This window comes from Ursus americanus, chromosome 8, assembly GCF_024610735.1.
Source record: "Ursus americanus isolate L20-20 chromosome 8, mUrsAme1.1.p, whole genome shotgun sequence".
In the NCBI taxonomy this organism is placed as follows: Eukaryota; Metazoa; Chordata; class Mammalia; order Carnivora; family Ursidae; genus Ursus; species Ursus americanus.
The window spans coordinates 57,111,153-57,123,415 of NC_142134.1; the positions used below are offsets into that span (position 1 = coordinate 57,111,153).

Here is a 12,263-nt window from a genome sequence, read left to right on the forward strand (position 1 = left end):
TCATATGGATAACTCTTTCAAAAGTCCTAAGGATAGACATTATATAGCAAAATATTTAATAAAAACAACAGCGTTGAACATTTTTAAGCCAAAAGCCAGAGTGAGACATAGTTAAAATGTCATTAAAAATGACATAGTTCCTATTATTAAAATGAAACATTTTGAATAAACATATGCTAATTGTTATTTTTTTCTATAACTAAATTAGAAAGGTCCCAGAAAGATCTCTTTAAAGTTTGAAAATAACAACCAAATATTGAAAAATATCCATTGCCAACATTTGCAATTTAATTAATGCTGAAGACATTTATTAAATGAGCATATGAACTCATTGTAAAAACCAGGAACAAACTTTAAATTAATGTTTTGTAAATATAATTTTGTAGAGATCATTCATAATATTGGGGAAGAATTTTGTTTTCTGGAATCTAAGATATAAGTGGGTGGAGTTAACGAATCTAAAGTAGAAGCCGTACACAAATGCCCATAGAGAATAGGCAGCAAATAAGATGTAAAATGGTAAGGTGTATAAATCCAGCACTGTGAGTGGCCAAGACTGAGTGAACCAAGAGAGTACACGTTCACATAGAAAGGGTAGTAACAACTTGACTCCAGATAATCTGTGCTCATGTGACCTGTTCAGTCTTTATAAAAATCTTAGGCAAAGAAATAAATTACAAAATATTTTAAACCAATTAATAATTGCAATAATTAACAATTTTACTTAACTATCTTCAAATAATTTGCAGTTCTTTACACTTTTCCCTATATTTACTATTACTTTGGAGTAAAAGTTTGAGGTCAGAAAGAAAATAATATTATTCCGGGCTTACAGTAAAGGAAATTAAAAGAACTCAAGAGAGTTGATCAAAGTAAGGTCTGGGATTCAAATCAAAGTTGCCAGGCTCCCCTAATCATACACATACCATTATATCACCCAACGCTCCCTGGTTTGGACTCGGGATTTTACAAGTATCTATTGACTCATTATATGCAACAAAACAACACACACACACACACACACACACACACACACACACACACACACTGCCATTATTGCTTAAATTTTGGCCCACACTAAATATAAAATGTCAATAATAGACCTGTTTCCTATCGACAGGTCCTAGAATATTGTATAGAAAAATTTATACACATGAAGAGAAAGAGATATAGGAAGATACCAAAACATATGTAACTATGGTAGGATTTCCAGTATTATGGGCAGGGAAAATATTTTCAATATATAATAATTTATTTTATATGAAATATATAGTATATATGTATATACAAATACATATATATATATATATATATATATATATATACATACATACAATAAAAATAAAAGTCCTAGATAGCACATTAAAATTCAGCTTCAAAAGGTATGGCATATGTTTATAATGCCAGCAATCAACTGTAGCAGATGGACGCACTGAGTGTGCTCCAATGAGAAACTATAAACTCCTATTTTGAAAAGAAAGAATGAAATAGGGAAAGGAGAGAGGCATTCTCAGTTTACTTTTGTCTGATAAACCTCACCAATATTATGGTCTGTAGAATGCATATTTTTTTCAGAGAGAGAGTTGGGGCAGGGGCAGAGGGAGATGGAGAGAGAGAATCTTAAGCAGGCTCCACGCCCAACACGGAGCCCAGTGGGGGCTCAATCTCACTACCCCGAGACCACGGCCTGAGCTGAAATCAAGAGTTGGACGCTTAACCAATTGAACCACTCAGGTGCCCCCAGAATGCATATTTTAAAATGTGTTGCCTCCTTGTATATATAATGAATGTCTTTCTGCTGTGAAAAAAATTTGTGTTTTCTAAGAGTTTGAAATCCATGAAATAATTCTCCCTGTATCTATATTCCTATAGATAGGAATAATAGAAATTAGAATCTGATGAAAAAACATTGTTTTCTGAATTTACTGATAGACGCATGCTTACAAATAAAGTGTTGACTTTTAACAGAAGCTCTAATGTTTTAACTGAACTACCCATTTGCTGATAGTTTGGGCAAGTTTATTCATTTTCCAAGCTTCAGAGATGGGCTAAGAAATATCTTGAAGATAAAATGAAATATATATCCTAAGCATTCAGCACAGGGAGGGGCCATAGAACATAATAAGTGTCAGGTAATGTGGAGTATTCTCCAATGACTTCACAAATTTCCTTCAAAATGGAGTGACATCACTCCCAGTTGCTGGCTCACATAATTAATGGTCTGCCTTTTTCAAGAATGTCCTCAGCTGAAAAGAGATGTTTTGCTCAAGTCATGCCCCCTTCTGAAGGCAGCCCAATCCTATGACTACTTGGCTCAGGGATATAAAGGCTGGTTTCTTGGCCCCACAAGGCAACACTGTAATGGGCCACTCGAGCTCCAGGATTCTACATAGGCTGAAGCTGAAGCCTTTGTTGAGACTGCTCTTCACCCCAATTTCATTTTCTGACTAATCTAGGTTCTCCCCTTTTCTAATAGGTCTTGATCCTGAGAGCACCCCCCAAATAACTTTCTGTACAATAATCTCTGTCTTAGAACCAGCTTCCCCAGGAACTCAGCCTCCAACACATATTATAACTTTCTCTTTTCTAGTTTCAAAATTGTGTATGCTAAAATAAATTGTTTAAAAATAATTTTTACACTGAGTACTTTTCTTTTTAGCATCATGTCTTTAAGGCATGAAATACTATACTTATTTCTTTATCTGAGAGTCATTTTATGACTTGAATTCTTTGGAATATGTGATACTTTACACACTTATTCTTTTAGGTCCATAAAGCAAGACTACAAGTACAAACTAGCCCCAAGGCTCTTTTTAAGGCTGAATTGGGAACATCAATTAGGTACTTACTGCCCTCAGAATATCCTACAATATTCACTTAGAATTTAATAGTTCAGATACATGCTTTTCTTAGGCTTCCTTTTCATAAGTCTCTGTAACATTGCTTTTAAAAATATTTTGAAACTATTGTTCCTTTTACGCCACATTTATTCACATTTATGATACTAATTAGAAATAAACTTCAAGACTCTAGTTTTGGCTTGGAAATATATAAATTTTATCCAAATACAAATTACTCTGGGGAAAAAAAAACAGCAAAATGTACTAAATGAGTAGAATTATTTAATCACATTGAATTTTTTTTCTAGGGAGCAGACACAAATGCAAGCAAAATCTCTACAGACCTTCAAAAAAGAAACTTAATTAAAATCATTGATGAACCAATTAAGTGAGTTCTATTTACCTTAAAACTTGGCTCAAATGCCAACTTTTTAAAATCAAAAACACTGTTTTAGAACTTTAAGCTTTGTGTCTCTAACAATAAACTGTATTCTTTCTTTGAAATTGTCCCAGAATTTTAAGTATTCTCAGGATATAACGATCTTTATTCCTAAAATTAGATTCTGAACGATCTAAGTGTCTTGTTTGTGAATCTGAGAAGCATGTTTCTGCCAGAACAACGTAAATAAACACATTCAACATTCAGTTGCATATATTTCATATTTGTTATTTAAAGCCAGGCACTTGTCCACTGTAAAACAGATTAAAATTTGAAATAAGTGTATTTTAATTGTCAATATATACAATTCTGTGTTAATATGTTTGTATGTTTTTTTAACAATAGACACTGTTCTATTTTCTATAATTTAATCCTTTGCTCAATTAAAAAGTTCATGTTGATAGAATGGTATGAAAATTTGTATTCTCTGATTTATATAATTCTTTCAAGGGCACTAAGTGTATAAAATCTCTTAGACCATTGTTGATAGTAATTTTTTTTATATTGTTTAAGATTAAATATAAGTCAAAAAGAAGGTGATCTCAGATAAAAGATTCATGGTGATAAAGTGTAATTAACAACAACGACAAAAAGTAATTAACAAAAATTGTGGTTTACATGAGAGCACATTTAAATAAATCATATATAAATAAATGTAGTTATATGTAAATTGTAAGGAAAATAGGATACAACTCTAAAAGACTCTATCAAACATTTTTCAGAGTAATTATTTCATTTTACACTTCTATCAGAAATGTGTAAGAGACTCAATTTTTCCATATCCCTTCAATTTTTTTCCAAAAAGTCTGAATAATCCTAGTAGTTGTAGAGTAGTATCTCAATTAGGTTTTAAATTGTATTTCCTTAATATCTAACAATGTTGAGTAACTTTTCATGCTGGCTAAGTAGCTGAGTTGTGATTTGAACCCAGCCTGTCTGAATACACAGCCTAAAGGTTCGACAACTAAGTTATATAAAATTAATACAAAATATCTAATTGGCTGTCTAGTTGATATGTATATATTACATATAATCAGCCTTTAGGAAAAGTTGAGTTTCCAATGTAGTGGGAGTAAAATGAGAGCTCAAATTTATTAGAAGGGCTAAAAAAAAAGAGACATTCAATGAACAAAATTTGAAAAGAAATCTTGATATTTCTCAAGGTTTTTATGATCCTCAAAGGAACAGGTTACTGAAAGGAAAGATGAGTGCCCTAAAATATTTGAAAGTTCCCCACATACCAAATCAGAAAATATTCTACCCCAGCCTGCTGTTGCTAGATCACAAAACATCACCGCTCATATGGGAACACGTAATTATTCTCACGAAGAAGCAGCATTTTCATCTACTAAGTATCTTTTTGCTGAGTCTGAAATTGAGCAAATACATTTTCTCCTAGTGGCATTCTTTATAACCTACTAAAAAGTTTGGACTCTGTCGGGGTAGATTAGTGAGATGGGTAATTTTATGTGTCAACTTGACTGGCTATGGAGTTCCCAGATTAAACATGATTCCTGGATGTGACTGTGAGGGTGTTTTGGGATGGCATTAGCATTTGAATTGGTGGATTTAGTACACAGATTGCTCTACTCAATGTGGGTGGGCACCCTTCAATCCTTTGAAGGACATGGATACAGGCTTTGAAGGCCTGAATAGAAATAAATGTAAAAGAAGCAGAAATTTGTCCCCTTTTTTTCCTGCCTCACTGTTGGACGGAGACAACTCACTTCATCTCTTCTGGGATTTACAGCATGACTCCTCTGGTTTTCAGGCCTTCAGACTCAGCCTGAACTCCACTGACTTTTCTGGGTCTCCAGCTTGCAAATGGCAAATCATGAGACTTCTCAATCTCTTAACAAATTTCCTTATGTATTCACATAAATCCTACTCATCTGTTTCTCTGGAAAATACTGACTAATGAAATAAGATAGCCTCAGATTTACACCCTAAACTTTACTAGAAGAAGCCACTGATACCAGTCAAAAGCCAGCCTTCTCCAATTCCATACATCCAGGTTGTAAGGATCCTGAAGTTGAACTCATGACCGACTGGAAGCTCCACCCAAGGTCTCTCCAGTGATGGGAAAAATCAAGCATGCTTCTACTTCCTACATCCCACAAGGCTCCTCACACTGTTTTCAGAATGAAGTCCTGTTTATAACCTTTTTCTCAGCTTTCCTCACTATCCAACCAAGTGGTACATAGAACCATGGAAGGTCCTATACAGTGAAAGCTATCTAAACGTAGGTCCTGTTTTCTAGACCAGGGGTTGGCAGCCTCTGAGAGTGGCAGACATTCTTCTTGCATCCCTAGTACAGAAGAGGCAGGGTGTGAAGAGAAGATAGGTTGAATCCTGAACGTTCCCTTCTCAACTTCTACTAGAGAACGCTGCAGAGTGGAGGCAGCTGTCTTTCCTAAGGCAGAGTCTCAGACAGACCCCCGCGAAACACACCTCCCCTAAGAATCAGCTTCGAACAAGAAGGACATGGATACAGCCTAATCACTATTATTTGTGGGCACTGAGCAAGAGTACAAATGCAGGTCCACACATATTCTTATCATTTCAACCAGTAAGTAAATTTTCATTAATGAATAATATGATTTTGCAGAATTTCACCTGACCTATTTGAAAAAAGTCAATTTACTTATTAATAAATTACCAAAACAACACACACACACACACAAACCAGAGTCCCAAACAATCCATGTGTCATGAGCACGCTATGAAGGCACACACACGACATGTGTCTCTCCACAATGTCATCTTTATTCAATCATAAAGCAACGTTAATCCCAATTATAAAGCAGGTAAGGATTCCAAACTCAATGACACTTCACCATGTGAATAAACTTGGCCTCTTCCACAGCATACAGAGCAGGACAGCAGACAAGCCACAAACAAACAAGATAACAGAAGGGTGCAGGAAGTGAACGAACCAAACTCGAAGCCAGTCTATGGGCGCGCAGTTGAGATAAGGCCTCGGTCTGGCCCGGGTCAGCTCTGGACACTGACTGCTTCTGATGTTCAAGCAGGGAAGGATCTCAGTTCTATTCAGAGATCAATGGGGCAAAGACCTCCGTGGCAGTTGCCTTTTTTAAGTGGTCAGACACAGAGGGGTCAGGTCTGAAGATTCTGACAGTTTGCTGCCAAAATCCTTTCCTTTTTAAAGGGATTTAATCAGTGTTGGGTCTCTACAGACCCTCCTCTGGTTCCGCTCGATATCAGTTCTGGGGTGTCAGCTGATGTTGGCCCCTGCGATATGTCCTAACTGCAGTACCTTACCTGCTTGCGTCATTTCTTAACACAGGCCCCTGCTTGACATGAGAGACTCCATTTTGCTCTCTACACTATTCAAGTACCCAATGAGTAAGTCAAATAATAAAAACAACTGCAAGCACTCCTCAGACATGGGAAAATCCTTAACAAATATGACCCACCACAATTTCGAACTTCCTAAACTGAGAATTAACCTATCCTTATTTGGTCATGAATTGATATATGCTGGTTTTGCTCAACTTTCCTATTTCATTTGATTATAATGAGTAAACACATCCTTTTATCAACCGTTGACAACAAACACACAAAGACACAGAAAAAAAATATGTGGATACCAACCAAAGATTTAAAATTGTCCCCCCTTTTTGTTTTTTAAAAATAAACAAAATCTTCATATTTCCTAAAAAGTTTACATTGAAAGAAAATAGGTAAGTGTGGGGTTAGGAGTTTTAGGCTTTTATAACTTAATGGGCATCCTGTTTAGATTTGGCATTTCCAAGAAGCCTTCTTAGGTTTTCAAGGCTAAATTAAGAGATACACATATGTGCTCTGAGAGTATTTACTGAACAGAGTTTTTATTCCATTTTCTGTTATGGTTTGCTTCACATTTAGCTCCTAAAATCTATCAGGTGTGAATAATATTTGTGAAATGAAGAACTAGATATTTTTTAGAAGAACAAGCACCTCGGGTTAACAGGCTACAGAACACTCCAAAGTCAAATTACATAAACTTTTCAATCCTATGTTGTCAAAGAAGATTTCTCCAGCTTTTCTATGCACTGATGTGTTTCATTGTTCCTTTAAGTACACGTTGTGAAAGTAAAAAATGAAGGTAACTTAGAAGGAAATTTCTTCCTGTGTCTCTCCTTTTTTAATTCTGAAGTTTTTTAAACTTGTATTTTTCCTTGTTAGAGTTACATAATGGTAACATTATTTATATACACTTTAATAGATATAATTACATAAAGAACCATGATTGTAAGGATGTGAATGCTGTACTGTATATAAGTTAATCACGAGTAAGCTATATTTTATCAATTACAGTGGCACATGCTGCTCAGATAAATAAAGGGTATAACTCAGAATGTTCAGCTGATATTACGAACAATGGAATGTCAGTACTGCTGTTCATGAATAGCACGCCAAGTACTGAATTACAGCTTAAATATTATATTTCGTTGTATTTTCATGAGTATTATATATTCTTAAACAAGAGTGTACAAAGGTAAAGTATCAAATCCTGTTAAGTTACAGAAATTAATATAGGTTTGTATTATCAGATTTTAAACAAAATAGAGATCTGCTTGTTATAAAAAATTTTAAATACTTATAAATTCATATAAATATACATGTATATGTACCTACTACATATAAAATAATTAAAAGTATCAAAATGACTAGCATTCATGGAGATGTCAATATGTCAGACACATTTCTTAACATGTAATAAATATGTCACATAATCCTTGAAATAATCTTTGGCTGGCATAATTTCTAACTTCATTTTATGTGAGAAAAACAAAACACAGAGAAGTTGGGCAAACTTTCCAAAGTCAAATGGCCAAAAATTGGTCAAGCCAGGATTCAGAAATCAACTTTCAAACTCAAAATAAGGTATATACAGGTAATCATTCTTGAAATATTTTTGAACATTGAAATCTAGCAATTACTACAGGCTTTTGGGGTTTGGAAGTTAAAGCAATTTATGTGCAGAAGTTATCAACACCACTATTAGGCATAAATATTTATTGAACACTTCTCAGGCAGGATTAGGGATACATAGTGTGAAAAAATGTCAATCCAAAACAGGGCAGGAGGTCTTGAAATGGAGAATCTCATGCATGTGATGTGTCCTGAGAAGAGACCTTAAAAGCCAATAGACTGATTTCCACTGAATGCCTGATTTATGGAAGACTGAGACCTAACCCTGACCAATGAACATCCACCAAGAATTTCTCCCCGTCCTCAAGCTACTGAACCAACTGCTTCAACTCTGTTTGAACTTCTCCTTCTTCGCACTCCTGACCCATCACTACAGCTTGCCCTAAACTGTCAAGGGACCTGTGCATAACTTGCTACAGCATGTTTCCTGAATTGCAATTCCTCTGTGATTCCTAAATCAACAAAATTTCTGATCATTTGAGTTTGCCTCAGTTTCCCTTCTTTATTTAGGTTGCCAATAGAGTTATAAAACTGTTCCGGCTTTCAAGGAGCTTATATTTCATTTGAAAAATTACAGTTCAGAACACAATTTCATTCCAAAAAAGGACATGTGTGCTAGAAAACAAGGTATTTAAAACACTAACTTTATAAATCAAAGTTTGGTCACCAGGAAGCTGGATTTCAGGGATCTCCACCCCAGACCAACTAAATCAGAATCTGCATTTTAACATCAGACTCAGTTGATTTCTCTGTATACTACAGTTTGAGAAGAGATGAAATAAACCTTGCATTGCACTGTATTATATTCTATCCTCTGCTATTTTCTAACTAAAGATATATTATAAAAGTATTTAGTCATACTTTTCCTCTACCATAATCCCTTCTTTTCCAACCCCAACTATGGCAGGAAAGGGAAAAATAATAATTTTCTCCATAAGTATCATAGAATTATAATAAATAAATATTCAGTCCTGTATATGTCTCTAATCCGATAACTAAAGTATGATCTCCCAGAGGATTTTAAATTCAGTATTATACTGTGTGTGTGTGGATATCATCAGGATGTTTTCATCTTGATTGACAATGAGATTCTGGGTCTTTTCCTTTTAGCCTTCTTTCAGTGTATTCAGAGAATCCAGCTTAATTAAAGCTGAACCTACACTAAGTAGTATTAAGAAGATTATTAAGAAGCTAATGTTTTTTAAAAATGTCACATATTTTGTATCACATAATAAGATATAAAGATTTAAGCATCCTTTCATAAGATTACATATAGTGATGATCTACTCTGAGGATCCAGGAGATAATGAATAGTTGACAATTATAGTTAATACTTGAGAAAATTAAGAACATAGCCAGCTTTGTTTCCATGGTGAAACATTAATATTGTGGTCTAAACACCCTCAAGATAACATCATTCTTATCAGAGTTTATCAAATAGTAAAAAAAAAAAAAAAAAAAAAAAAGGAAGCTGATGTATTTGACTAGATAATCTATAATCCAGATGTCAGTATACTATATTTTGAGCTCCTCACTTAACGAATGACTTGGGTGATCAAAGCTAGCTGTTTTTTCCCAAATTTTTCCTTCACTGTCTCCCTCTTTTCCACTTCCTACTCTTCCAAAAAGTTGGGGCTTTTTATCTATTTAATTCTCTTTAACTCAGTTATTTAACTTCTTTTGTCATGGTGAATTATTGAGGACAACATGACCCTGCCTCTCAAACTTAGAAAAACCTCTCATTCACCAGAACAATGACTATAAAGTCTCTCTGCTCTAAGTTAAATAATAATAATTTATTATTATTATTATTATTATTATTATTATTATTATTAATTAAAGATTCCTAGCACTGGAACAGAAAAATCTAATTTAGAAGAATTCAGTGAAATTAAAGGAATTAGCTTCCAATTCTCAACACATTATAAATTTAATAATCATAAGTCATTGAGCGGTACAATTGCAAAGACACTTGTTGATTGCTCCTTAGGCAAATAGCTGTTTCTGTAAGGATTACTGCTATTTTCAGATTTTGTCAAATTTTACGTGGATTTAAATTTACTGAATGACATTCAGACAAAAAAAAATTAGGTAATTTTGAGTAATGCAATTTGGGCTAGATTTCCAAAGCCATTAAAGCTAGATTCTAGATTTGTATTCTCTTTCTTTCCTACTGAATCTCCTTGTAAATCCACCCGGCACTCTCATACCAAATTTATTTGCCTAGTTGGGTCTCATTGCATTATGAAATTTGCCCTGCTCGGAAGCCCACAGTGAGACCCATTCCCTTCCACATAAGAGCCCAGCTTTTATTGCTATTTAAGACCCTGCATTGTTAACTCATCTAATTCATTGACTATTATTATCCATCACAGTGCTCCTGCTCCAAGCATACCCATCTTTTTAGATGTCCAATTCAAGAGCAACACCTCTGTTATATACTCCCATATAGTTTCATGCCACATTGAGTCCCCAGGCCTTTAAACCTAGGCAACATTCTGTGGCATTTATCACTGTTAGGAAGCACAATCTTACGCTGTTTGCTTTCATCTGTGTCACTACTTGAATGCTTGATATGGTCATTTCTTCTCGCTGAAATAGATTACAATTCTTTGATAAAGATTTATTATATTTTCCATTACTCCAAATCTCTTTTCTGTTTACTTCAGAGTGTAACACTATACTATGCACACAACAGATAAATATTTTACGTGTAAAAAAACACACGTAGTATGTTACAGAATATACTGCTCTTTAACGTGAATTACATTGTTTGATTATGCATAATGTGAAATAGGTTTTATTGTACCCTATTTCGTAGATGACATTCATGAAGCCCAGGAATATTAAATAATTCCATCAAATTCGCAAAATAGTAAAATACGGAGTCAGTACTTAAATCCAGGGATTCTAATTTTGCATTTGTGCTCAAAAAGTGCTGTAGCTAACTATAAGATCTTTACAATATTAAGGTGTATAAAGAAAGACCAAAAAATGGTAAAATTATATTGCATGTGTGTAGGTGTGTGTGGTGTTGGAAAGCAGATGCTTGAAAACATAGACTTGATTATATTCATGAACTAAGAAGTATTAATGTGGTTTTGATAAGTGATCTATGCATTTCAAAAATTAAAAACTGCATCTTTCAAGTACGTAATGCTATTTGAAGTCGACAAAAATTTAGGTAAATTTTGGCCGATATTACTAAGAAAATAGTATAGTTTTATGTATTTTAATTGAGTTAGTTATATTCAAAGTATTATTGTGCTCACTTCAGCAGCACATATGCTAAAATTGGAATGATACAGAGAAGATTAGTATGGCCAAAGCATTATTAAGTCTACCACTAAATATGTAATTTATTGCTTCTGCAATATTAAATCAAACTTCTATTACAGATAATTAGAGTCAATTATTTTCTCATTATAGATTTCCCTACACATATCACTAATATACAAATATTAATTATAAAGTGAGATTCACATATCGAATTATTTCCAATCTGTTCTTCATTGAATATCAATTCAAAAAAAAACACAAAAAACAAACAAACAGTTTTTGAGAAATACAATTATCATGTGGATGTAAAAAAATCTGAAATCTCTCCTATAATTTTATGAAAATGTATATTGCTCTATGGCAATAAGTATCTATTAGTTGACATCATGTTTTCTAAGTTATCTGACAAAAACAAACTTAATTCTGATTTTTTGGCACACTATAAGTCTTGTAACAGGCTCTAAAAATACAGGTTTTGAGACAAACCAACCTGAGAAAACAAATCTTAGAAAAGCCTTGGGTTCTGCAAAAAAAGTACGTGGGGCTTTTTTGAGAAAGCTGCAAGCTTTTCCAAGATTGTGATAAGCTGGCTGCTTATCCAGTTGGAACTTAGTCACAAGTCATGCATTACAGGACTCTGATGAGAACACAACAGCCTTCTCCCAAATTTGACTATAGAAATATGGCAATGACACACAATGATCGATTTGTTAATTATCCAGGATCCTGTTATCACAGTCCTGTTTGTTGTTCTCCCAAAAAGAAGG

The 12,263-nt window shown here is 34.0% G+C and overlaps 1 pseudogene; it reads left to right on the plus strand.

The window, feature by feature from the left end:
* The first annotated feature begins 11,481 nt into the window (after positions 1–11,481).
* On the plus strand, positions 11,482–11,582 carry LOC123775427 (U6 spliceosomal RNA; annotated as a pseudogene).
* The last annotated feature ends 681 nt before the right edge of the window (positions 11,583–12,263 follow it).